General features: G+C 33.1%; 1 protein-coding gene and 1 long non-coding RNA gene across 2 annotated transcripts in view; both read left to right on the top strand.

The window, feature by feature from the left end:
• Positions 1-24488, top strand: part of LOC144842707 (ankyrin repeat and SOCS box protein 11-like) — a 372919-nt gene that overhangs the window by 119517 nt on the left and 228914 nt on the right. The window lies entirely within an intron of this gene.
• Positions 12282-13079, top strand: LOC144842198 (uncharacterized). Its single transcript, XR_013612094.1, has 2 exons — positions 12282-12924; positions 12993-13079. It is a non-coding gene; the product is annotated as an uncharacterized LOC144842198 (long non-coding RNA).

The raw sequence follows: 24488 nt of genomic DNA, 5'->3' as shown, positions 1-24488 counted from the left end.
AACATTTAAAATGCAAACTTTTGAACTTTTTATGCCAGTGGATTTGACCAGTAAGTTAGTGATTATAGTCTAAATTAATACTTTTGTGGCGTTTCATACTTGATAATAGTCATTGGGCCCTTTGGCAAGTTGTATCAATAATAAAGTTCATGTTGCAGTTTGTGAAGCATATAATCACACTGAACTTTGTGTGTAAAATTGCTTTGTTAGCCACACCTGAATATTCACTGTATACAGTAGGTTACAGAATGAACAACTGCTAGACCATCACAAAGTTAAGTTGAATTTTTCCGAGCGATTACGATGCATTGACGTGGTTAATAGGAATTGATTCTGATTGGCTCTCAAATTCTGTAGATGATGGCATCTTGTGAAAGGATGTCCCCATCAAAACTGGACGGGGTAGGCCTACATCCGCATTGTAATTGACCAAGAAAATACCTAATTTCATTTTTTTCATTTATCTTTTTATTTCAGAATATCATGGTGACATAATATTATATCCATAGCAAAAGAGAGAAAAAAAAATCTTAATCTAACAGCTCATAGAACAAAAACAAAGATATGTAAATATATAAAGTCAATGCAACAAAGCATTCCATTGTATGTGCATTCTTGACACATTAAGAACGTGGCGATTAATGGCCATGATCAAGGAATTATTACTTGCGTTCACACGATTTTTAAAACTAAAAACCGATTTTCTAATGAACTCATCAAAGGATGGGACGTCATTTAAGACAAACATCATGCTTGCACTACAATGTCTAGGCTGCTTCAGCAGCAAACGTAAGGCATTGTTATAACATACGTTCAGTGATCTCAGAGTGCTCTTATTATATCTACACCATAAGGTTGAACAGTACATGCTGACACAGTAACTCTTAAATAGATAACATTTAGTGTTAGTAGAACATTTTCCAAACTTTCTATTTAGAGAGTTGGCCCTAATGCAAATAGATCGATATTGACGTTTGATGTCACTTTCATCACTCAGATTATTACTGATCACATGACCAAGATAGGTTATTGAATTATCAACGATTAGAGGTGCCCCATTTAAGGTAATATGTGGAACACCTTTGAGGTTGCGGACTTTCGGGCAAAATAGCAAGCATTTGGATTTGTTTTCATTAAAAGTAATATCATGGTCACTAGCAAACCCTTCACAGAGTCCAATTAGGCTTTGTAAGCCAGTCACTGACGGAGCCAAAAGGACCAAGTCATCGGCAAAGCTTAGGCAATTAAGTTTAAGACTGTTAATTTCACAACCTTCTTTTGACTTAGTCAGTTCAACAGTTAACGGATCAGTGTACACATTGTAAAGTAGAGGGGACATAACACCTCCCTGGCGAACCCCATTACGAACAGTGAAAGAATCGGAAACGGAACTACCCCACCTGACAACAAATTCCTGATTCCTATACCATGACCTCAGTATCTTAACTATAGGTGAAGGGTTACCCCTGTCAATTAGGGTCTTGAAAAGTGTCCAGTGGTTCACTTTATCAAAGGCTTTGCTAGCTTCTAAGAAACAGCAATAAACTAGGCTACCATGATTGTTGTAATGCTCGATAATCTGTTTAAGAGCAAATATACACAATTCGGTTGAGTGACCAGATTTGAAGGCAAACTGGTTGTCATGGGAGTCCAGTGAATTACCACAATGTTGTATCATTACAGATTCTGGAAGTTTAGAAGCTACACATACCAAAGCTATTGGCCGATAATTCACTTTATCAGTGACTGAATTCATTCAAAATTAACTAGAACAGTGTAATAATATAGTTCATAAAATTAAGTGTTATATGACGAAGTTCAATTTTAGAGCTTGGTTGTTAAATTACGATTTATACATTTATAAAATTTTGTTATACCTTACATTACAAACTTTGAATGTAGTAGTGAGAATTATGTATTCAAGGCATCATATTGTTCGTATTGGAGATCTGAATCTTTCTGAAATTACGTGGACCAATGATGGTTCTGGAACTGCACCTGCTAACTCATTGGGTGAACTTTTTATTGACTGTTTTATTAATGGACATAATTTGTTTCAGTGCAATGTCAATCCAACGTGCAATAATAATGTTTTAGATTTAATTTTGTGTAATAATTCAATTGATTTAATCTCGGATATTTCTGCTGGTCAGAATATTTTTGAATCTGATCATTCTTCAATCTCATTTATTCTTAAAATTTCAATTCAAAAACACTTTTCTAGGGATTCAAGACCACTATATTGTTTCAAGGCTGTAAATAATGATGATCTTTTAAATGCTTTTAATGTTATACCTTTTGATTTAATCCATATGTGCAATGATATTAACGATAGTGTTTCTCTTTTTTATGATTTAGTTGATGCTGCTCTCTGTGATCTTGTGCCTATTGTTAGACCTAAAAGAAAAATTCCGACATTGTTTGATAATGAAGTTAGAGTCGCTCTCAAAAATAAAGAGAAATGTTTTCGTATCTCTAAACGACATGAATCAAAACATGCTTTTTCCGTTGCCAGAAAAGAATTTAAAGTTCTTATGAAACTTAAATATAAAAGTTATATGCAATCACTTTCTGGAAATCTTAAGGCAAATCCCAAACGCTTCTGGTCGTGGATAAAGACCAAAACTAAATCGTCTTCTTATCCGTCGTTTATGTCGCATGGGCACAAGGTCGCGGAGACAACAAATGATAAGGCTGCTTTATTACCTCCGCCAAGGAGGTTATGTTTTCACCCCTGTATGTTTGTGTGTGCGTGTGTGTGTGTGTATGTGCGTTTGTGTGTGTGTCTGTGAACAGCCTGGAGGCCACAGTTTTTATCCGATTCTCACCAAATTTGGACATAATGATCTATGCCTCAAAAGCTCGGACGAGTTTGAATTTGAGGGGAAAAGGTCATAGATCAAGGTCACAAATAACAAAAAACTATTTTACTGCCAAGAGGCCACATTTTTTATCAGATTCTCACCAAACTTAGCCACAATGATCAATGACTCATCATATAATTGTGGTTAAATTTTGAAGGGTCAGGGTCAAAGATCAAGGTCCACAAAAAAAAAAAATAATGAAAAAAAAAATCTCAGCGGGACTTGAACCTGCGATCTCAACTGTGAGAGGCTGGATACATAACCATTACACCAAACTCTCATCCACAACTTTGTAGTGTGCAGTTAGTCTATTTACATTGAGAACTAATTTTAAAAAATGTAAAAAAAATATATATATATTTTCCGGGGACATTTTATGTAGGGGAATTTTACAGTAGGCGGAGGTTTGTACTCTCGGAGTACCCTCTAGTTTAACAGTTATTTTCGTTCAGTTTTTAGATCTGAACCTTCTGTGACTGATGAACACCAACGTCTGCCTGAGGCTTCTGTCGGCATTCTCAATGCTCCAATTATTCAATCTGAAATTGTTAACTCGTTACTGTCATCCACTCAGACTCATAAGGCATCTGGATGTGATAATCTCAGTAACCATGTTCTTAAAGTCTGTTCTCGTCCTCTTTCTATTCCTATTCCTTTCCTCTTTAATAAATCTCTTCAAACCGTAAAATTTCCTAAAGTTTGTAAACGTTCCAATATTGTTCCTATTCATAAGGAGGGGACCAAGACATTGATTTCTAACTATAGACCTATCTCTCTGTTGCCCACCATTTCTAAATTGTTTGAAAAAAATTGTTTTTAACCATATTTCGACTCATGTTTCTCCTGCCATTGCTTCCTGTCAGCATGGCTTTGTAAATGGTAGGTCATGTGAAACAAACCTTGCCACCCGTTTGACCACAGTTTACGAAGCCATTGATGACAGGAAGCAATGTGATGTTATTTACACAGACTTTTCTAAGGCGTTTGATCTTGTTCCTCATAATTTACTCTTATTAAAATTACAACGTTTTGGTTTTCATAATGATCTTATCTCCTGGTTTCGTAGTTATCTTAATGGTAGGTTCCAGAGAGTGGTCATTGAGGGTATATCCTCTAAATGGCTTCCTATTCATTCCGGTGTCCCTCAGGGATCGATTCTTGGTCCTCTCCTTTTCAATCTTTTTGTCAATGATATCCCTAAACGCTTCACCCACTCCAGATGTCTTATGTTTGCTGATGATGTTAAGCTATACAAAATTATTGGTAGTGTTGAGGATGCTGACAGGCTTCAGGTGGACTTGGACAAATTATGTTCTTGGGCAGCTCTATGGGGTATGTTTCTCAATCCAGTAAAGTGCAATATCTTAACTATTACTTTGAAAAAGAACATTTTATTTTATAATTATTTAATTAATGACAATCCCATTAATAGGGTGCAATCGCACAAAGATTTTGGTGTTTTTATTGATAGTTCCCTTTGTTTTTCTTTTCATATTGATTATCTTGTTGGCAAGTGCAATAGACTGCTTGGGCTGATGTGGCGTAATTGTAAACATTTTGACAGGCAAACCAAAATCCACCTTTATTATTCAATTATCCATCCAATTCTCAACTTTAGTTCTGTTCTACGCTCATTCAGCGTCTGCATAACCGTTATTTACGCTACATCAGCCACAACCAGAATCCTGACTTTCATTTCCATGTCCGATCTCCTGAGTCCCGTAGAACCTTTTTTGATCTTGTTTTTTTGTATAAATGTGTTAATTCTTTATTTGACTATAACTTAGTTAGTAACTTTTATCTTAGAGTCCCTAGTCGTCGTCTTAGAAGAAATACTACTTTTCATATTCCTTTTAGTAGAGTAAATGTTTAAAAAAATGGTTTTATTAGTAGATCAAGTCAAACTTATAATTCTTTTACTTTAAGAAACCCTGAGTTCTAGATATCTTTAGTAATAATTTCCGTAAGTTTCGTAACATTGTTAGTAGTTTAGTTTAATGTTTTTTATTGTATATGTTCGTGTTTGAATGTGTTCCCTCCTGTAAGTGGTGAACCATGAGCTCACTGTTGGTTGGGAAATGAATAAATAAAAAAATAAAAACTGTATGACACGTGCTGCCTCATGTCATTTCTTTACATCTTCTCTCACCTTCCAGCCTCTAAAACGTACAACACATCAATTCTAATTAGTGACTCAGCATCATAGCATAGGCTACTGTATGACACGTGCTGCCTCATATTGTCTTTAAAAATGTTAAAATAGCCTTTTGTGACTTGGTTTGGTAACAGTATGATGCCTGCAAGATATTTGGCAAACACTATTACAATCAATACCTGCTTGACCTCTTGTTTACTTTTGGTTGCCAGGATTTTCCTCCACCATATCTGTATTACACCAGCACTTAAATTGAATTCCTTCAATCTTGCAACTTCAAGTTTATCTAACTAAATGAAAAATAACGGAATATAATAAATATACAATGATGCAGATTCTTACTTACTTTTTTACACTGACAATCTAAAAACAAAGTATTATAATTTGATGCTACAACTTTTTCATAATGTTATAAGATTGTAACTTTACTGATTTTGATTCAATGACTTACACACATTTAACTGGGTAATAATTTTTAATAAAATGGTATCTTGTCAAATTGATTGTTCTTTTGATTTATATTTATATACTTTTTTTAAAAAGAAAAATGCCTCAATTTTACATAATTATGTATAGTCAATTTTGGTGAATTTCCTATCTTATACTACACAAATATTCCTGTAGCATTACTTTAAAAAATAAAGGTTTATTTCACGAAACTGATTCTGCTCTACTGCAAAGATTTATATTATACAGATATTGCCTACTTAGAGGTGAAATATAACAATTGACATCCCCGAGGGAATGATAATTTTCTCGAGGAACTATATATTGCATCTGCTATATCAAAATATGTAGCAAAGTTTATGGGTCGGCTAGCCTAAGTAATAAGACTGCCTAGTTCACCTTACCTTGGCGAAAAATTACCGTTGATTCCTTTGCCATAAAATATTCACTTAAACTAATATACAATTTAATTTATTCTACTGCAAATATAAAATCAACATGAACAGTATGAACAGGGATATATAGTAGATATATATTATAAACATCACAGGCACAGAATAAATTCTATACCGCCCGGTGATGTACTGAAATTTAATTAATTAATTTGAAGATGAGGAAATCTGTGATCGCCCAAACCGAGATTCGAACCCGGAACCTTCTGCTTGATATGCAGATGTCCTAAACAATAGACCACTGAAGAGTAATACACAGATAATTACTAATTAATGATTCCTTGGCAATAAAATATTCACTTAGGCCTAGGCCGTTTAAATTAACAGAAGGATTTCCATCAATAAGGCTACATAATAACAATAATATTACTCAGGTCACATCTAGGGAGGACTAATAACAAATGAGGGCGAGTTCAAGTCCCAGTAGATGGCGTTTGTTCCTTTTATTAACTTATTTATCGCCAAACGCGAGTGTTGCCACACGAAAATTACACAGTAAATATCATCGTACTCGAGAATTTACTGGATTTTATAAATGTTTAATGACAGGGATACGGTAATTACTCGAAAATTACTCAGTCAATATCATCGTACTCAACCAATCACGTTCACGCATTTATATAGGCTATTTAATATATATATATAATTATATTTAGTTCTATGCCTGTGTAATAAATAAATATCGAGCCTACGCGTGGATCTTAGAAACACTTTTTAATATTTAATTTGATGTATCCAAATTAGTTTTAAAAGCTTACTTATAAGTATTTTGGAAGAAAACACATTTCTGGCTGTAGTTGTTTGTCTTTTTGTGAGATTCACTCTCTAAACTTTATTTCAATTTCAGTACATCATAACTTAATTATTAAGAATTAGTATATCACTGTTACATATCATTAAAAAAAAATGATGTTTTGTTTTGTTTCTTTTCATATTTTGATGTTATGGCTTTTTATGTTAATACAAAGTGTCCCATGCAACATCATCCATACATTAAAATAAAATATACAGTATGTACATCAATAACCATTATACAGTGTATTATTAAATCATTAACAAGGCAATAATTGGCTAATTTGATTATATTTTCCAATAGGCCTACTATAATTATGCGTACATTTTTATAAATTTGAAATTTAATTTTCTAAAAAGGCGAATTGCTGCCTATTCTCATGTTATTCCATTAGAATAGGCATCAATTCTCCTTTTTAGAAAATTAAATAACGCTAAAAACAAGTCTAAATTTAAATCATGTGAAATACTTACAAGTTGATGAAATGCGCTTAAATTAAACCTATTATATGGATTTTCATTAATTGTTTGGGATACATTCTATAGAATACCTAGAAGTACTGATACAAATTAACATCATAATGTTGATTAAAACAGAGCGTTGAATATTTAATACACCTTATCACCCCAATTGCTGTTATGAGCAAGCCACAGGAGACTGGATTATTTTTGTTTGGGAACTGCTGTTTTTTCACGTTTTTAAGGAAGTCAATCATGGTACGTCGGTGTAACCTTTCTCATGATATCAATGTTGTTTGTGTCATAGCTTCTTTTTCTGCTAATTCTGCTGACGATAATTTTGTCACAGATCTGAAAATAAATTATAAAACGTTAATATTATTAATATTAATGGACATTAAAAAGTGTAGAAAATGAAGTGAAAGAAATTTTACAAATACACCCAAGGTACGGCTGGTTAGTTTAAACTAAAATAGCTATTTTACGTTTTAACATGTTTGTTCAGACCATGATATTCAAAAGTGATCGTAGTCCAGTAACATAGGCATACGTCTACACGTCTTCCCTGATCGAAACGAAGCTGTAAACTTAGAAAGAAGATAAACCACACACACAGAGACCTACCAAAGCAACATGCTGTTACTAGCGCTGACAACAATTGATGCAAATATTAACTTTATAATTACACAAAACAAAAAATTACACATAATAATCATAATTCGTGCCCTGATAGATCTAACTGAACCCATTATGTTTCAATGACTGCGCTATATTTGTACATTCTGAATGCAAATTTTGAAACATTTGCAAACAAACCCTTACATTCTAAGTTGTGTGACTTCATCCATTGTATCTGGTAACTTTCTATTGGCAGTTTCGGGTAAAAGTAAAACAAGTACACCTGATGAAATGGCTAATACACTGAATGTTAACATGGCAAGTGGTGCCCAATACCTTGACAGGTGGAGGATATATGGTGATAGGATGGCTCCAATTCGACCAGATGTTGAACAAATACCAACAGCAACTGACCTATTGCCAAATGAATATAGCAGTCTGTTAGTTTGACAAAGACACATTCATATCATATCATTACATCATCATCGTTATGGAAAGAAGAACATATCAACATTAAAATAAAAAAGAACTAGATTATAACAATGCCAAAATAAAAATGCTGGCGATGAAAAAAGATGATGTGCTTTAAGTCTACACCTCATGACGTCGAATATACAATTACAATTATTAGAACAGTTGCTCGTTTAACACAGTATTTAACTTTTTTTCAATTGAACTAGACTAGATATAACCACTAAATATAAGAAAATATTTCTAACCGTATATTAGTTGGATAGAGCTCTGCAGTATAGAAAAATATAATACCGAATGCAGCGGTTACTCCAAACTTTCCTACCATCGCTACTGTCAGTCGTCCTATTCCCATTGCTTTTCAACAAAATAAAAAATATATTACAAAGTCAATTATTGGTAAAAACAAAACACAGTAATGTCTCATTATATTTATTCATAAAAAATCAATAGGTGATTCTAGTACGAATCACCAATAATTAAGACGAACTTTTAATTCATAGATCTTCTTCACTGGCTACCAGTTCATCGCAGGATTAAGTATGAATTACTCATAACCACATTTAAAGCACTACAGAATAATGCTCTAAATTATTATTTGAGTAGAATCTTGTATCGTATTAACCAGCTCGCTCACTTAGATCATCAGATGATACTATACTGCCATCAGACTTTGGACAGCTGGAGAATGTTATGGAAAAGTTTACCGCGTACAACAAGATCTTCAATGTGGTCACCATTTGAGAAGTGAATTATTAGAATAGAACGTATACAAAGGAAAGCAACAAGGATAATGATGTTTAGAAAGGTTCCTGTGACACATCTTATTTGTATAGATTGAAAGTGCTAGAATTATTATCTATTGATGACTTGTTTAAATTACATAGACTTTTATTAGGACTTAATGTGCTGAAATGTTACTTTCCTCATTCTTATAATAATGTAGTATAATAAAACTACTGAAAGGTGTCCGGGTAAGCTTTTACGTTGGAATTCGAAAGGTAATACTTTCGAAAGCTAATTCTGTTTTTTTTTCCTTTCCTAGACTATGGAAGCAAATACCAAATCCTTTAAACAAACAGTTTAATTACCTTAGTATCACTAGTTGTCGTAGACATTTATGGAATTTTAACTTGTTTTATTAATTCTTTAACATAAATTGTTTTATACATGTATGTACTGCAGCTGTGGGCATTATAAATTCTTTTATTATTATTATTATTGGTGTTGTTGTTTACTTACGAATAAAAATAGTCAGTAAACAAGCAACGCCACCGAGTAACAATGTTGCTGATAAAGATCGTCTGCGTCCAAAATAGTCCAGAGCTACAATACTCAATGCATAGGCTGGTATCTCGGTAGCACCAGATACAAGAAAAGATATGTAATGATTAACGCCAAAATCAGAAGTACTCAGAGAGAGGCCAAAGTAAGAGATATTAACAGCAATCCTTTAAAAAAAACCAATATTTAAATATTTAAACAATTATTATTTTTATTAAAAATAGTCACGGTATTGATCGTTACCATCGTTTGAAGAAGTTTGAAGAAGGCCTGCAAAATGACAGACTCCAGTAACAGCAGGCAAACAAACTTCTCCAAACAATGGTAGATGCTAAGGTATTAGACAGCTTTAGTTTGCCTATTTCGAGTTTGACAAAGGAAGTTTTCCAATGTCTGTTCTGAAAACTATTTAGTTTGCAGAAGTTAGGCCGCCAAAAGCCTCCAGTAAATAGTGTCCAACAGGCACAAAACCATCTCCAAATTGTTAAGAAAATTATGCTTGTGTAGAATATGCTTTAGGGAAGTGGAGACAAACTTTTATTTTTCAGAAGTTTCCTGAGGTTCCTTAAGTTTTTGTCACCATGCAGTAAACAAAATGAAAAGTCTGCTTGTGTAGACGTTTAGTGTTTCCTAAAAAAAAGCCGTACACATCAGGTAAACATACTATAAGCATAACTTACCAGCATAACATAACATTAAATGTTCGCTTACAAACTGGCCATGGTCTAAATAAATCAAGAAACGACATAAGTGAAGATGGTTTACCCTGAAAATATAAAAGTTCAGCAAGTGAATAGAAGAAATGTTATAACTTAAAAATAATTACATCCTAGTCAAATATCTAAGAAGCTTACCTCAAAATAGAAAGGTGCGTTTTCATTTAAGGAAACATACATTTCTTTTGCTGTTGATAACTTAATGAAATACCCTTGTTTCGTGTGTAGGTGTATACATTTTTATTATCTTCATATTTTTATCATTTGTCTATCAAGGAATACCAGAACCAAGAAATAAGATAAATGTGCCCATGTTGACTTTTAAAAAGATATGGGATAAGATACATATACATCTTCACCGTTTATAAATTAATTCCAGTATTCAACTCTGGTGGTTTGTAATTTCTCTATGCCTCTTTAAATCCGTTCGTTGTTGAAACCTCTGTATATATTGTAATTGTTTTACCTTCAGGAAAAACCAATAAAAAACATTTTGTATCTTGTATGTGAATGAATATTATTATTACTGGAAATTTTCAATATTATAAACAATCATTGTTTTAAAATTAAGAAATATTCGATAACGTTTCATATACCTGATTATGTAATAACTATTATACGTACCATGTGTGCAGAAAAGTGAAAATATGTTGGCAAATTAACGTTGTTTACAGTTGCTGCCTTCTCAGTTATCTTCTTTGCTTCATCATATCTTTTTTGAGAAATCAGCCACCGTGCTGATTCTGGGAAAAATCTTGAAAAAGAGAGATTATTTGTATTTAAAGAGAGTAATTTCGGTCAAGAATTTAAGCGAATGCATTAATTATTGTTTTGTTTAAAAAACTAAAATAATTTTCTATTAGGACTATAATGTTAAAACATTATAGAAAATTATTTTAGTTTAACAAAACAATGATGTATTTGTTAATGTATCGTATTTGATAGCTTTTAACATTTTCATACAGGTTTTACCATTACACTGGTCACACTGTTTATCGTTTATGCCAAATAAATGAATGAAAACAAAAATGTTAATCACTTCAATTTACTTTCGCTCTTTGTGTTGTATTCTTTATAATAATTACAAAAGGAAAGGCAAAACTCCTGTTATGGACTTTAATATTTGACAATAAAACAATAAAATAAAATATGCAAAAAGTGTTACGGTATTTATACAGTGTTGGAACTTTCTCTTACGGTATATAAAGAAAATATAATAGCCCAGGTACACTAGCCACAAGCTGTAAAGTTCGCCATTCACGGATAAAGTATGCAAGTCCTGCCATGATTATTAGACCAAATGCAAAGAAGAACTCGATAACAAGTCCAGCATATGTTCGTTTGGAAACACCGACAGTCTCAGTACCTAAAGAGATTCAATATGAACAAAAATAAATACCATAATAGTGTATCATTACAGGTTAAGGCAAATTTATACAGACGATCCGAGCGGATAATGGTAGGTGGAAAACCGTACCACGTAGAATTTGTATCTATCATGAGCGGGTTTCCACTCAATCGCTCCTTGTTTTGTAAATGTCATACGAAATAACATAGATTCTATATATGCTAATTTTGTTTTCCGCTTACCGTTAACGTTCGTTCTTGTAAATTGGCATTTAGTATACTAACATTACAGTTTTAAAGGTTTGCTCCGGCAATAAAGTAACTATTGTTTATATATATATATATATATATATAAATCATACTGTAAATTATAGAAACAGTGCTCATATTCGGAACATGATCTCATAATCGCGTCGAGCATAGCTCATTGGCGAAAGTTCCATATTTTTTAGTTGTATGAAAAAATGTCTCTGGCTGGATTCGAACCTGCAACCTCTCGCTTACAGGGCGAGTATCATACCACTAGACCACAGAGCCATGTATGGTATTATCACAGATTTTCACCCACCAGATACATTCTCTCATACAACAAACGCCCTCACAATCAGTGGAGGCTTAACAAGTCAGAATAAATTCCATCTTTAATTCGCAACGGTTTTTTAAATAATATTGTGTATATGTAAATCAATGATGTTGCGTAGCACTGTGTAAATTATATATAAATCATACTGTAAATTATAGAAACAGTGCTCATATTCGGAACATGATCTCATAATCGCGTCGAGCATAGCTCATTGGCGAAAGTTCCATATTTTTTAGTTGTATGAAAAAATGTCTCTGGCTGGATTCGAACCTGCAACCTCTCGCTTACAGGGCGAGTATCATACCACTAGACCACAGAGCCATGTATGGTATTATCACAGATTTTCACCCACCAGATACATTCTCTCATACAACAAACGCCCTCACAATCAGTGGAGGCTTAACAAGTCAGAATAAATTCCAACTTTAATTCGCAACGGTTTTTTAAATAATATTGTGTATATGTAAATCAATGATGTTGCGTAGCACTGTGTAAATTATATATAAATCATACTGTAAATTATAGAAACAGTGCTCATATTCGGAACATGATCTCATAATCGCGTCGAGCATAGCTCATTGGCGAAAGTTCCATATTTTTTAGTTGTATGAAAAAATGTCTCTGGCTGGATTCGAACCTGCAACCTCTCGCTTACAGGGCGAGTATCATACCACTAGACCACAGAGCCATGTATGGTATTATCACAGATTTTCACCCACCAGATACATTTCTCTCTGTTGTATGAGAGAATGTATCTGGTGGGTGAAAATCTGTGATAATACCATACATGGCTCTGTGGTCTAGTGGTATGATACTCGCCCTGTAAGCGAGAGGTTGCAGGTTCGAATCCAGCCAGAGACATTTTTTCATACAACTAAAAAATATGGAACTTTCGCCAATGAGCTATGCTCGACGCGATTATGAGATCATGTTCCGAATATGAGCACTGTTTCTATAATTTACAGTATGATTTATATATAATTTACACAGTGCTACGCAACATCATTGATTTATATATATATATATATATATAAAGCATAATGTATGTAGGCATACGGCCTATCCACGTTGAAACACCGGTTCTCGTCAGGTCACCGAAGTTAAACAACGGTTAGAGCTTTGATAAGAATCTGGGGATATCGGTTGCTTTATATGTATATATGGAGCTGGGTTCAATTAGAAACATCTAGAAACCGCCCTTGAGCATAATGCATTATAACTCAAATTATAGATTAAAATACCCTACCTATAACAAAGGCAGTGATGAAAACAGCAATGTTTGCTGCCGCCGTGATGAATCGCAACGCCGTGTAAGCAGCAAACGATTTCACAAAGGAAGTTAATATTCCAGAGCCACACTGTAAGCCTACAGCTAAAAACAAAACAGGTTTCCTACCAAACCTATGAACAAAATTAAAACAAAAATGCATATTTGTATCATGTAATTACGGTGGCCTATAAGTGTCACGGCAACTTTCAAAAAATATCACGGCAACTTTCAAAAAAAGCCACGGCAATTTGAAAAAAGCCACGGCAATTTGAAAAAAGCCACGGCAATTTGAAAAAAGCCACGGCAAATTAAAAATAAAACATCACGGCAAATTAAAAATAAAACATCGCGGCAATTTAACAAAAATACCACGGCAATTTAAAAATGAAACACCACGGCAAATTAGTATTGAAACACCACGGCAAATTAGTAATGAAACACCACGGCAAATTACAGAATGCCACGGCGGAAGTGAGTTACCACGGCGGAAGTGAAACCTTTGGAATCTTCGATTTTTTCTGAGGTAAGTAATTATTTGTGCATTGAAGTAAATATTATTATATTAATTTATTATATTTAACTGCAGCATTTACGTGTTTATTGCACTAGGCCTAGCTATGCCTACTACTAGCCCTAGGCCTTAGGCCTACAGTAGTAGCTAGGTCTACTGTAAAAAAAACTTGTTATATAAAAAACAGATTACTGTAAATATATTAAAACATTGTAGAATGTTATAGGGCCTAGGCCTACCTTGTAATAATTAGGCCTATGGTCTAGCCCGGCCTAGAAAGTTCAAGAAGAGTACAATAAACACGTAAACTGCTGCAGTTAAATAAATTAATATAATATTTACATCAATGCACAAATAATTACTTACCTCAGAAAAAATCGAAGATTCCAAAGGTTTCACTTCCGCCGTGGTAACTCACTTCCGCCGTGGCATTCTGTAATTTGCCGTGGTGTTTCATTATTAATTTGCCGTGGTGTTTCAATACTAATTTGCCGTAGTGTTTCATTTTTAAGTTGTCCTGGTATTTTTGTTAAATTGCCGCGATGTTTTATTTTTAATTTGCCGTGATGTTTTATTTTTAATTTGCCGTGGCTTTTTTCAAATTGCCGTGGCTTTTTTCAAATTGCCGTGGCTTTTTTCAAATTGCCGTGGCTTTTTTCAAATTGCCGTGGCTTTTTTCAAATTGCCGTGGCTTTTTTTGAAAAAATTGCCGTGATATTTTTTGAAAGTTGCCGTGACACTTATAGGCCACCGTATGTAATAAATCATAATCCCAAATACAGTGTCATTGAAAGAATTATTTATTGGTAAGTCGATATGTGAAAAGGGATGTCTGTAATTTGTTTATGTCAAAGATATTTGAGGTTTTTAGGTCACGGAAGAGTGGTTTAGTATATGAAAGATAATTTGAGTCGGTACATATGCGAACTGTGATTTTGATTATAGAGCAATTCAATGGAAATTATGTGTACGGTTACAACATTCGCTGTTTAGCTCATAGCACCAACAAGGATGTTTTACTTGATATAACAACACAAAACAATAAATAATTGGAATGTTCTATTAATTAAGCGTTTAGTTGCAAATACATTTGACATATGAATTTCGCAATGATAATATATAAGTAAGACCATTCATCAAAATCTACTAACTACATATACCCCTACATTTAAAAACAACAGACAGACCAATACGTCGCCGGTCGTCTGTTCAGTTAGGAAATGCCAAAATACTTACTTGTCCGCTAAAGCTCCAAAAACAAGTGAACCAACTAGTGTTCCGACAAAAAAAATTGACTGTGAAAGCGATGGCTTTGCGGCCTTTTCACAGACAAGATCAAACTGAAATTATAAAACAAAAACTGGTAAAATCAAGATAATGGTTTACAAATGATAAACTAAAAGAAAATGTCAGGGCAATTTACAAAAAAAGCCACGGCAATTACAGGCCACCGTAATATCGACGTCGTTAAACACTGTTTGGTAATAATTATGATAACCTTCTTGTTTATACATTTTCATTACAAAATGTGATACTGTAAATGATTTAATAAACATGCAGTAAGCTGTACAGCATATACAAACAAAATATTAATATTAAATGATCCTTATATATGTTTATTATCTCTTTCTTGTAATTATCTTTCAACTTTCGTATTTTATTTATTCAAACATTCTGAATAAGGCATTAGTATTCGACTTATTTTGTGCCGATCGTCGTCTTTCCTAACCACAGCAAAAAGTAATTCTTTGTTAAAGTGCACAACAACATACACTTAGATTACAAAGGGGAATAATATTAAATTGTATCGACTGAACCCTTATTTAGTTGCGTTAGAGAGTATTATTATAATCATAACATAAACCATTGGGGTTTCCGTAGTTTGTGTATCACGATTTATTATAATGGTCTTTTGGTATTTGTATTAGCGTCCACATCCAACTCATGCTAGACGTGATCTCTGTACTTGGTCGTCATACCGCCGCTATGTTGAAGTAAATTGTCCGAAAGAGAGAGACGTATCGAAAGAGAAATCTTACTGAAGAATTGCCAAAATTGCAGTATTTCAATTGCAATAATTTGCACGTAGAGAATCCCTGGATGAGTTCTTCACAACTGGCGCCACCTCCTGTCTGAACTAAATATGTGCAATTAGACCGATTACACTACCAGGAATGCTATAGAGCTCCACTTTCTCCTAGAATGGAGAAAATAAGTATTCTATCCATGCTCTTAGTAAATTAACTTTTGACAAGTAGGCCTACCAAATACGATGGTGGACATGTCGTGATACTCCATTTCCAGCTTCGAAAGCACTACATAGGTTGCCCTGGAAAGTTATGTTATTGATAATGATCTAGTCAACGTCCAGATTCAGGATGAACCAGCTTCTCAGGCGAACCGAGATTCGCCGAATTTCTTATGGACTAGTGATTCTACAACTGTGCATGGTATTCGTTTAGTTAACTTTGATTTGTGTGACTCGTTATAATCGTATCACATGAATCATTTGCTCTTTACGATTATATATTATAATGTGCAGTAGGCTACTTTGAAATTTTATTCAGTGTCTTAATGAGCTCTAACAATATCACCTACCAACGTAATAACAAACAAAGGGGGAAAATCACCACCACAATCATTAGGACGTCATTATAAGTAGAGCGAACACTCATTGAATATACTTTCGATCGTGGCGTGCACGGTGGCCTTTAAGCGTCACGGCAACTTTAAAAAAATATACTACGGCAATTTACAAAATAAACCACGGCAATTTTTTTTAAAAGCCAGGGTGTTTCATTTTTAAGTTGCCGTGGTATTTTTGTTGAATTTATGTGTTTTATTTTTAAGTTGCCGTGATGTTTTATATTAAAGTTGCCGTGGCTTTTTTTTAAATTGCTGTGGCTTTTTTTAAATTGCTGTGGCTTTTTTTGTAAATTGCCGTGATATTTTTTAAAAGTTGCCGTGACACTTACAGGCCACCGTAGATTTGATAACCCTGACCCACTTAGTTTGGTTTTCGGTAAACCTAAATTAAATTTTATGTACTATCTAACAACTCTTTAAAGATTACCTGATTAAAAAGGGTTGATACAGCATAATTTTAAGATACGTTTCTTTTTTTGTGTCATTTGAATTTAAAACGAAATGTTTGGAGTTGTGGTAATTTAAGTTCAATGGATGGCGCCGGCATTATTTATACTCACAAAGCATTTATAAGGAATTGAAATGTCTTGTTTTGTAAGTAACGCAGTATGCGCCAAGTTTATGACTATTATTCGATATTTTAACAAATATTAATTTTTAATTTTAATACCTATAAATTTTATACCATTTGGCCTACTATCATAAAAATTAGAGTCATGGACTCATTCATTTTAATAAACATTTCATGAAAGATGTTATTGTATAATACTGACAATATAACGTTGCAATTTATACTTATCCTATACTACAAAGTGTAACACGAAAGCCTCACACTCAATCGTGCATGATAAAGTGACCATCTAATCATTTCTTTTTTTAAATGGTTAATACAGTTGAACCTCCGTGAGCGTGAGTGGAGATTCTGTCCCAGCAATCCTGTTCCCAGCCCCATAATACAGTCCTTGCAGTACCACACAGAAAGACAAACTGTCATATTGATCAACAATCAGAAAAGTGTGAATTTCTACCACCGTATGCCATTCAGCTATAACATCAACGCGATATCTCTTAAAATTCTCTCCTACAAAATGTCGACATTTAACCCTCACTGGAATATTTTTCTCAACAAAACGCCAATTCTGTGATAATTTTGTAGTTAAAGGATGGGTTTGTACTAGATAATGTGCTCTCTAACCATTGTTTGGAGAGGTATCTCCCTGGTTCGACACGGTGTCTCTAGGAACTTGTATTACAAAAAGAAACAAACGCGTATAATTCTTTTAGGGGTTCGTATTTGAGAAACATTTGAACCTTTATTAGCAACCAATTACGATATCGATTAATTGTATTAAAATATATAAAACAACATAATTTTAAATACACTAAGACCGTGGTGGGCGCCGATTTTCAATAGAAGATACCGTAGGTGCGCGACTGAGCTATGCTTGGGGCCAAGGTCAGAACATCTATAGAATTGGACCTTTAGTTGACCGGAAATTGAATAAAAATTTGTCAAAGTTCCAGCTTGAAATTAATTAGGCCTATATAAAATATAAAATAATTGTTCGAAACTCAATACACTGGTTCGAGCCAATGCAATTCCAGTGGTTAGTGGTGGTGAGATGGCTTCTTCACCTCATTCCACTATAGTGCTGAAGCAAGATAGTTTTGAGACTTTTACCAACATTACGGTATCATATAGCATATCATAGCATGGGACTATTTTAGATGTTTACGTAACTACCTATATTTGACTTTACCTCTTGGATGATAGTTGACTTGTACTGAGAGGTATCGTATTCCCATCCATTTGTACACAATGTAATGTCAAGTTCTCGAGATACGTTGTTTGTTAAAAGTGCTTCCGTGATGTCTTCGCTCGTATACATCCAGCATTGTGCTTCGTTTGGTATTGTATTTACATCATCTTTAGGTCTTGCTAAGTTTTGTTTTATTTTGATACATGCTTCCCTTTCGACTGAATCACTGTTTGTACAATTAAAGTTTTGTAACTCCGGTACGACACACCAGTGATCTGTTTTAGCGGAGATAAACACATGCGATAGGCTATGTATTGCAACAGGAATGACGATTAGGCAAACCATGGCATACTGTCGCTTCTGATAGCGACCGAAGTCGCCAAGAAGTTTTAGAACATCGTCAAAATCCATATTGTAAAACGAAGTTGATATTAATGTGACTATATAAAATGAATAAAACTCTGGAGTAGGAGAGGACTGCACTGCACTGGCCAATTGGAAGCCATCATCATTTTATAAGTTAGACCAGCTAATAAAACTTTATGCTGTGTACGATTAGCCCGCTATTGTTGCGTGTACATTTTACGGTTAGGTGATTCGCTAGACTTGATCCACAAGTTTGTAGTAGTTATTGTTTGTTTATTGATATTACCAGTGAGTGGGCGTTCCAGTCTGTGTCTGTTAAGCTTGAATTATACGTATAAGACGTCATGTGTTATTTTTTTTACCAAGTTTAAGCCAAATCACTGTATATAACCTATAAATGCGGTGATGGAAATATGATTATTATTCTCTATCCTAAAAATAAGTTTGCAATATGATGATTTTTCGGAACAACTAATCGGAAAAAAATTGTACATCTATAATTTTTATTGTCACCTTTTGGCATCTGAGGCGCTGTAATCGCACGAATTATTAGTTTAAATTACATGTCGTGTTTCGTTTTAGTTCATAAAAAATGGCCTCGTTAAGTATGTTTTGTACGCCGTGCATAATACGAGCGTGACGCTAACAAGACGGACAATGAAATGATAATTTGAAATGCTCAAAATGGCCGGCAACGTTTTAGGACATTTATTGTGTGCATTTTAAATGGTAAAGCTCTGTAGAAAGTTGACCATTTTGATATTATAAACTAGTGCTGTATTGAAAATTTCATAAAATCGCGCGTAGTTCAGACTAAACGCGACCGTATTATAAAATAAAAATCTGTTGCAGAAATGAATACAGTATAGACCTATTACCTACAGTATCCATATTTATCTGCTGGTGGTTAAGTAAAAGATTACTGTTCATTCGTATGTTAAGTTAAGTTATAATATAAATTTATAGATCGTAAAATAAAAGAAATGTTTGTGCCGGTACTTTATTTTGACAACTTATTATTAGAAGGATCAATAGACGAATATAGGCTATATTCAATGACGTAACACAAAGGGAAAAAATGATGTGATATGATGTTTTATTTGATATTATCCTATAATAATATAGCAATTATAAAAACATTTGTGTACGGTTAATACTATAAATATCTATACAAAATATTACAAGCTTTTTTTTCAAGGCACTTACGGATTACATTTAACTAATTTAATGTTTCAAACATTATACACATACACTAAATTCATAAGGTTCTAAAGACACTCACCGCGCGCACTACTTCATCTGTTGGACATTGCGAAACATCGCAGTGTCCTACGCTGTCGATTTTAAAGACGAGAAGACGGTACAACGCCGTAATATACCACACAGGCCATACTACTAATAAAGCAGCATTCATAATTCTAAAATATAACGTTACGTAAAGGTTGTACTAAAGTCAATTGATTTAATGAAAAGTATATGGCAAAATACACGTACAGTTAATATCAACACTCATAATAAGTAAACGCGATCTATATTATACCTGGTATACAAATTGAAGTTGGTGCCTTCATGGCCACACATAGCTATTTATTATTGCCGATCTCTTTCTGCTAGTACAACATTAAGATCAGATACAATTATTTACAAAAATAAATAAAAATAAAATTGTGTAAACCAAGTTATAGGCCTAAATATATTACAAGATTATATAAAAAATGCTGTTGGAAAATCAGATAAACCGATTTTTGATTGTCACAGAATTGGGTTAGATGTGATTGTGTTTAGTATATTATTTAATAATTACATAAATACACTATTTTATAGTAATTCACAATAAAATATAAAGCAATATCAACTTTGGTATTGTTGATGTTTTTTTGAAGGGCCGGGAGCTTTGTACTGTAATTTTTAAAGATGAACGAGTCTTACTCTTTGCTGTTCCTAGTCCATAGCCAAGATTTGTAAAAGAAAATATAGCTGTAGGCCTAGTATAGTAGTAGATGAATGAATTTGCCAAATAATTGTCATGAGGCCTATTTACCACTTTCGCTGCTGATTTCTCTTTTTTTAAATTAATGACGTTTTATATATTATTTTTAAAACATTCTCTGCCAATTTTATATATTTGCCAAGGAAGCAGACAAGAAGAAGATGCAAGATGAAATAAAAGTAGCATTTGGAAAACAATAAATTGTAGAATAAATATACGAGTCCATGGTTAAAAATGGTTGCAAGGTCATTAATATATCGATACCGTATAATAACACGATCATAAATGTCTATTCCTTTGACATTATAATACAGTCTATTTCGAAAAAGAAGCCCATAGTATCTTGAAAAGAAGTCATGGGCTTGATATCGAGATGGACTTCTGTTCGATGTGTTACGGTATACTATGTATATTATTGTTTGATCTTGAAAGTGGTTCCACGATGGTTCATAAACATTGTTATCTGTTTTTGTTATTACATTTTATATTGAAATTATATAGTAAACGTCTTTTATGTCTTAAATAAGTAATAATATACACATAAATAATAAAGTAATAATAAATACAAACTTAAAACAGTAGTAAGTAGTAATATTACATTAGAATTTACAACCAGTATTGCTTATTAATGTTTATAGTACCCAACAGTATGGAACAGTTTGCTTTTTATATGACCTTTGTACAGTTTTGAAACTAATGTAAATGGAGTCAAATTTACATTGCCGAATGGCCCAAGTAAAAAAAACAGTAAGTGTATATCGTGAATTTAAGGAAGGATAAATATAAGAGATCTATTCAGAAAATATGAACATTTTTTTAAAAGATTTTTGACGTTTTCAATACTTTAAGCATTATAAATATTCTTTTTTGCTTTATATTACTTTTTATGTATTAATTTAACAATTAAACTTTTGAAACATATCCATGTATAAATTGGAGAATTATCATCAAATCAGAAAACTAGATATTTAGGATATTTTTATAGAAGAGGGAAAATTCCTCCATCTTTGTTATGTACCTGCATAAATATTACAGTGGAAACTGTATTATGGGGACACCTTTGGGACCAGTGTCCCCTTAAAGTCTTGTTCCCAATATGACACAATGCAATGACGTAAGCCACAACGCAAAAGATTATTCGAACATGCGTTGCGGCTTACGTACATGTACTGCATCCTAGTCACGTGGGAACCAAGCTTAATAGAGTTTCCCTTGAACACTGGCTGGGAGTTCTTATTTATACAGTCAGTACTGTGTTTTAAGGTTCACTATAGAGTAACCAATTACAGTACTTTTGGTAAGCTCACTATACTGTTAACATATAAGATATTATTATAATTTAAAAAATATGTGAACAAATAACAACATTTTCACTGACATGTTTTATATAAAATATTTATCTTAAATAAAATAAAGCACTTTTTTTAAAGGCAGAAGACATGGCCACACCACTATACGCTACTCTAATTTATTCTTAAATCCTAATTTTTTTGTCAAATCAACCTCTAATTTTATCACATATTGCAACTTAGCACCAAATTCAGCATGATCTAGTACCATTGAGGTATTAATAGATTGACTAGAGTGCTAACTATGTTACAGCAAAATGATGAGACAGTGCTGGTGCTTTAAAATTATCCGCTGTATCTGTTAAAAAATATTATTTAGTAATATAAAACAATAACTTACAATATTATGAAGAATACATGAGTCAGAAAATATATATATATATATATATTTTTAAATATAAACATACATAAACGTACAGTCCAGTTTTTATAAATTACTTATTTTTTTATGGTAATGAATATAACAATTTATTGTTAAATATGGAGTTAGCTCTCTAGCCAATGAATTAATACCTCAATTTACACTACAGAAACTTCATTTTCTATCTGATACCTGTTGTGAATTCTGTTTGAAAAAATACTCTGGTTGTTAGTTTCAGGTATCAGACCATTTTGTATAATTATGTGGTATATTTTGTGTTGGCTTACGACATCCGGTATTATTAAATATTATTTCAATGTTTTTCTGGGATCTTTATCTGGATACCAGCTAAACCATAATAAGTAAAACACCTGGGTTTACAAATACCATACAAAACGCCAGTATTGATGCCCCAGTGTGTGTAGATTTTTAGTTTTGCTAGGCTATGTGTAAATGAGTAATATGTCTTACTAACAGTCATTTTGATCTGATATCCTACTGTGTGACCTAGTGGAGAGTATCTCATGGTATGTCAACATGCATTGTGGATCTGGACAAGTCAATTTGATCTGATACCAGACTTTGTGACCTAGTGGAGAGCAGCTCATGGTCTGATAACATGCCTTGTGGATCAGGATAAGTCAGTTTGATCTGATATCACTGTTGTGGCCTAGTGGGCATTTCTTTTTCTGATAACAGGCTTGATGGATCTGTCAGTTACTGTCTGAACTTTGTCATCAATTATTATTCTGATATCGTTTAGTCTAGTATAGTATTACTTGATCAGGCCTTGTTGGATGGTTCTGAATGAGGTCTTGTTTGGCAACAGGTACCAACATCTTGCATAAAACCTTCTATTTACCATATGTTGGATTCTTGTAGGTTGTTGTAGAAGATTTAAAAAGGGGATTTATATTCTGAAAGAAAGGCAAGTAAGTATGTCTAAGTAATATTTTTTTTGTTTAATTTTTCATAAACATATAATTAAATTTCAATTAGTATTTTCAATGCTAATGTTCCAATGCAATGCATGTTAATCACAGAAATTGACATAAATATATACTTATACTTTTAATTAAAGGTATTTACTAGTACTGTTAGATTTAACATTTTCAATTACAATACTACGATACATCATAATCATACTAGAAATAGATATAGAGATAGATAGAGATTTCAAATGCAAATAGAAATGTTTAAAATAAATAATGTTTTCTTAAAACGTCAGCTACAGTGAACTTGGATGCTATGTAGTGGTGACTCTACATAAAAATGGTCTGGTTTTTAAAGGGAAACCATAAATAATAAATAAATAAACATTATTAACTACAAGATAAAAAAAATAATCATTCCTTACTGCATCTGTTCGTGCATTTTCTAACTCTTTCAAAAATTTAGCATATTCTCGTTTGTCATATATATATGTAGCTATCTTCCAGGCCAGCAGAAGGGCTAGACCAACTAGTAATATACCAATAATGATGCCAATAGCCAGCCATAAAGCATCTATTCCTTCTGGGCACGCTGAAAATAAAGTAACCATTCATATAAATTATTAACATGAAGTGTTGCACATGTTGAATCAAGACAAGCCGTGTTTGCTGCACTTGACTAACATTTATTTTTCTGAAAATATTTCCTGAAAAAAGCCATTATAATCTTTTTTTTTCACTCTACTTCTATCATGCATTTCACATACTTTGTACCAACTTCTAGTATAATAATGAAGGGCATGTCTCAAATTGAAAAATAAAAGATGTTTAATATACAAAGAATACAGGTTACTTGTACTCTTTCATAATTGTTTGTGAAAAAAGTTCAGTATGCCTGCTGATGTCCATCAAATTGTCCCTGTCAAATAAGGGGATGTATACTGTATATATGAAGGTGTGTGTGTGCGTGTGTGAAGTGCACAGAGATCTCAATATATAGCTCTATGTCTACACTATCAAAATAGTTTGACAAAAAAGTTTGATGTACCCAAATACGGAAGTTTTCATCATTGTGTCCATATATGGGCACATTACATGTTTTTGTCATATAAAGT

The sequence above is a fragment of the Antedon bifida genome, chromosome 5 (genome assembly GCF_963402885.1).
Source record: "Antedon bifida chromosome 5, ecAntBifi1.1, whole genome shotgun sequence".
NCBI lineage: Eukaryota > Metazoa > Echinodermata > Crinoidea > Comatulida > Antedonidae > Antedon > Antedon bifida.
This window is presented reverse-complemented; position numbering and strand designations above follow the sequence as displayed.